A 5,308-nucleotide genomic window follows, 5' to 3' on the forward strand; every position below is an offset into this window, starting at 1 on the left:
GAAGTTCACACAAATAGTAAGTGATAGAGACAAGAACCCAAAGTGATAGAGATAGAGATAGAACCCAAATAGATTATTTTTAAATATCTGAGCTCTTAACTTTATATAAATAGCAACTAGAAGTCCTCAAATAAATCAGTATTATTAAGAAAATGATTTACCGATTATATCTAGATAGCAGTCTTTTGACTACTGTTAGCCACAAAAGCCAATATTAGACCATTTGAATCTATTCTACTCTTGAAAAGGTGATCTTGTATTTTCTAAATGGGAAAACAGTTATTCTCAGTCTATCACAAAACTTTTAAGTAATTCCCCAAATATCACTGATATACTTAAACGCATTATAACATCTGCCATGGATTCTGCAGAATATAAAGTAGGAAAAACACTGATTACATAATTATGTGTCATTTAATAAACTCCTAAGTGTGCCTGTGTGCAGTATGCAACAATAGTGTACAACGTTGTATATGGATTGTTTTTCTTCTACATGAGAATGAATGAAGTGTGATGTAAAAAATGCATACATAAAAGCTACATAATGAATGCAAATAGCTCTTAGCAAAATAAATAAGCAATATACAATTAGGATTAGTTACTTCCTGGTTGGAGAATTGCCTGAATGACTTTTGATGGCAAGAGAAAAGGCATCTTTGTCCTTAATAGGTAGGGAAGATGATAGCACATCCTAATAGACAGTGTATTTAGACAACACAAGCACAAGATGTGATCTAATCAAGGAAATGTCTGGGATATTATTATTCACCACTAAACATTCTCTCCTCTGGTCTCCCGTGTGATGTAAATGTTTTTCTGGTGCATACATGCATGTTTAGCGTAATGTGTTTTCAATTATGATAGTAAATTTTCAGAATTACTTTTTTTGTAAGTCATCAGAATGAATATTTGCATGATGGTATTTCAGATAATTCAGATAGTTATATTAAATTCAGCCTGTTGGAACATGAGTTATAAGTGCCTCCTTTGACTTGAAAGCTAAGTGACTGAATCTTGAATAAAATTTATGATTAATAGAGTACACTGTTGGTACATTGACTTTTGATTTGATTTTGGTATGTTAGAGTGGAGGATGCCAAATCCTTTTTTGTATTCAAAAGGTAAATATCTTTGATTAAAGTTAATTTGTAAATTTGGAGTTAATGCATTCTGCCACTCATTGAATTAATGTTAAATCAAGTGGAAGAATAGGTATTCTGTGGTAGTTTGAACTGATTGCATCAAAAGTCCATTTAAAAAAAAAATGGTGATGAGTAATACCTCTCAAGCAGTTTGGCTTAGTTTAGATTTGTAGATGTAGTCTCTCTAAATGAAATGGAAGTACAATGTAACAGACTTTCCTTCACTTAAAGGACTATTCTGAACCATCTCTGAGTTGATTTCCAGAAGAAGAGATGGATTTTGTTGATTCTCCCAGGATGCCTTAGTGGAACTCTTTTTCGACTATCCACAGTCTTCCTCAGGAGACAGTGAAGTTATTTGACAGTCCCATGAGTTGGCTAGGACTTCACTACTATGAACTTAGCCTCTTTAATGTTGTTCTAAAATAAAACATAGACATTGTGGTGGGTTTAGGAGACTAACAGGTATTGAGTAAACATAATATGTTACAAAAATTAATTTAAATTTAGTAATTCTGTGAAGTAGATATTTTATCTCAATTTTATAAATGATAACACAGAGTCAAAGAGTTCTAAGCCCAAGGTCACATGACTAATAAGCCTGTGCATCAGATTGATTCCATAGCTAACTCTGACATATGTTAAAGCCTTTGAATAGATTCCAAGTTGTTTTTCAAATCCTACAAGTAGTTTGAGGAAATCTCTTAGGATTTCCCTGTAAGAAAATCTAGTGAGTTTCTTCCAGGGCAACCATATGTCTCAGAGAAGGGACAGTTATAGCCTTAGCAGATAGGTTCTAATCTACTCTTCCTGCATAGGTGTGACCATATTAAACATGGAATGAAATTAAAACCTTTAAATGACAATGATGGTGGCAAAGAAAGAAAAACTGGGAGTTTATATAAAATATACATGGAAGAGTGAGAATGGAAATCTATGAAATGATAGGATGACCTTGCATTTAAAATTCTCAGGTCTTTTAATAGCATCATTTTTGTTGTGCTGCCTTCCCCAACCCTCTCCTAAGGTTCTTGCAACAGAAGATACACCATGGCAAATTGACAATGCATATTCTGCTATTCTTTAAAGGCATGGTTTAAAATGTGATTTTTAATCTTAGCTGGAAGAGATTTAATGTAGCCCTCTCATTTTCCATATGTAGACCAAACCTCAAAATGGTGGTATGACCTAATTTAGACCACGCTTATAGAATTGCAGAACAGGACTAGACTCTCATCATTCTAACATTCAATCCAATCTTCTTTCAAAATGACGAAGAGCTTTTTACTTCACTGCAGATTCAACATGCCAATTCTCTTCTAAGGAGTTATGGAAACTTTTCACACCACAGTGCATAAATTTCCATGTCAAACTGCATTTCCACAACTGACCTTCTATCCTTAATCCAATAAAATCCCCTTTCTTGCCACTGTGGGAAATAGTACATATATGATTTTCTTATTTGGGAATGATTTCAGTTATTTTTCTCTTTTTAAAAAATCATCCTACATTTAAATTACCCCATAGGCTCACTTAGCTCTCTGTCAAGGACACTTCTTGGGGTTCAACAGGCTTAGATACTTAGATACTTAATAAAATTTCCTCCATGGTTAAAATAAATAACAAAATTATATTTGTCCAAAGAAGGAAAGACTCGTCAAACTTTTATGTAAGAATAGGCTTATGTCTGCAGTACATGTACATGTACACTCAGCTTGAGGGATGTAACATTTTGTGGAGCCTAAAATGTCATATGGATGCAGTTTACAAGCTGTGTGCCCTGTGAGGGCTGCTGCTCACTTAGTTTATTGATGGCATTTTATTGTATTGATCAGAGAACACGATTTAGCTGCTTTGAGTGCACTGTGGTACTTTCTAGATTGATATAAACTCTTTACTTTTCTTCTGATTTCTCTTGTCATCATCCATCATTTTTCACTTTTGAGGCAGGCACAACACTTCCATGGTTTGATCTCATGCCCATGCTTTTTAGTTTAGACATGTTACTCTAAGCTAGAAATGTTTCATCTTTTTAATGATCATCCTTATCTTCATTAGAGTGAAAGCACATATTCCTAAATGCTCTGCTATTTTTTACTGGAATGACAATGTGTCCTAATACAGAGTCTAGGAGAGTCACTGAAAAGGCATTCTGTCTTTTGGCACAATCAATTAAAATAAGCTGATTTCACCCAATTTGTTATTGATGATGGTGGAAATTTAATTTGTCAGACTTCTGTGTTAAATTGGTTCCAGAGACTTACCATACTTTTCCTTAGAATTTATCTCAAGGAGATTTTTTTTTTTTTTTTTGCCTGCAAAAACATCAGAGAGTGTTTTAATTAAAAAGAGAAAATCCCAGTGTAGTTTATAATATATCCATTGAACAGAGCCCAAACTATTCACTTAGAACTCTGAAATAGTAGATTTAGAGATTCTAATGCTTTGGACTTGATCCTCTGTCTCTCTCTCATGACTTTTTTCTTTCTTTAAATATTCTTTCTTTACTTTCTTTCCTTTTATTCTTCCCAACTTCCTCTCTGTTCTGTGGTTTGAGCCTCAGCAGCTGTCAGCAAAGTGTCTTTTAAATATATATTATCTTCTGTAAGTCATGATGAGCTTATACTATACAGTAGAATAGGTTTTTAAGAGGCAGTTTGGTGAATATTTCTGAAACAACCATTAGAGGCACTTGAAATGTCTTTTGCTTAGGAATCTCTGGCAGTGATTTTTTTTTATTTTATTTTTATTTATAAATCCTTTTAATAATTTCTCTAGATTTTAGATAACTCTGAGTGTCTTTAGTTTGCTAATTACCTGTTGAACAGAGAGTCTACCCTTTGTCTAAGAGAAGTCCCCAGGGACTAATATTAAACATATTTTTCCTGTTTAAGATAGAGTATACAATAAGATGATCTTGTAATCATAGTTTTAATACTGGTAAAGTTACCAGTATTAAGTTAGAGTATACAATTAAGATAGAGTATACAGTTTTGATGATCTTATAATCATAGTTTTAATACTGGTAAGGTTACCAAGAAGCTATCAAACTTTATTCTAAATAATCTTGGATTTCTTTTATAGTCTCCTCACAGATTTGTCTCTTTTTTATTTATTTAATTTTTATCCTGAAATTTTTATGGCTTTTTCCCCCAATTCTTATTGTTTGATAAAGTTCTAGACATTACAATAAAAATTGGGATGGAATGGATGAACCAACAGTCACCATCTTAGTTGAGAAACAAATTATATGTTAAAGGAGACAAGAATAAAAAAAAAATTATTCAATCATGTGCATGACTGAAAAAGGAAAAGGATTTGCTAGGAACAGCTTTTCAGCATTGGGTTATGATTTATTGAGAGGTCAGTGTGAATTTTAGCATTTTGCCTTACTGTTCTCTCAGAGAAGATGAAATGATATGTTTCCCAAAGATCATGATATCTTAATGCCAATAAAGACCTATAATTCAGGAGTTAGTAATCATTGAGTAGACAATGATTTTAATAGTGGTGCACTTAGCTTTTTGCCTTTCTCCTAGGGGAAAACTATATGTTTTAACTGTGCTTCTCATATTTCACATTAAGTAGAGGATCTAATGAAAGTTTCAAAGGGAGGAAAGAGTTGGCTATCTCCAGTAAGCTACTCTGGGAGAAGAAAGTTGACAAAAATGGTATAATGAAGTTCTGAACATTTATGACTTAATCGTCAAAATTTATTGAATTATTTGACATGACTGCTTGAGAAAAACGTTAACTGCGTTGACCCATATGGTTTTTTCTAAGAACTGAGGAAAGGCTGGGGAAATACTTTAAACACAATAGAAATAAAAGTTCTACATCTAGTCTAAGCCAAAATATTGTTTCATAACCTAAAACTACCAGGTCATCATGACTGGCAGCTTTATTTTTACCCTCAGACTTATAGTTACACAAAAAATGTAAAATTAAGAATAAATACATAAATATGACATAAATATAAGAATACCATTACAAGACTTGGATATTAAAGGAAATTTTAGAAGTGATAAAGGCAAGGGATTACTTTGAATTCCAATCTTTCTATTACCAAGAAACCTAAAATCCCATGTAGTTAAAAAGAAATAATGTTCCAAAAGGTATGCTCTGCAATCAGAACTCTACAACAGCCCCAGTGTCAGAAGTAGTAT

Source organism: Pteropus vampyrus, unplaced genomic scaffold, assembly GCF_000151845.1.
Source record: "Pteropus vampyrus isolate Shadow unplaced genomic scaffold, Pvam_2.0 Scaffold2, whole genome shotgun sequence".
NCBI classification, from domain to species: domain Eukaryota; kingdom Metazoa; phylum Chordata; class Mammalia; order Chiroptera; family Pteropodidae; genus Pteropus; species Pteropus vampyrus.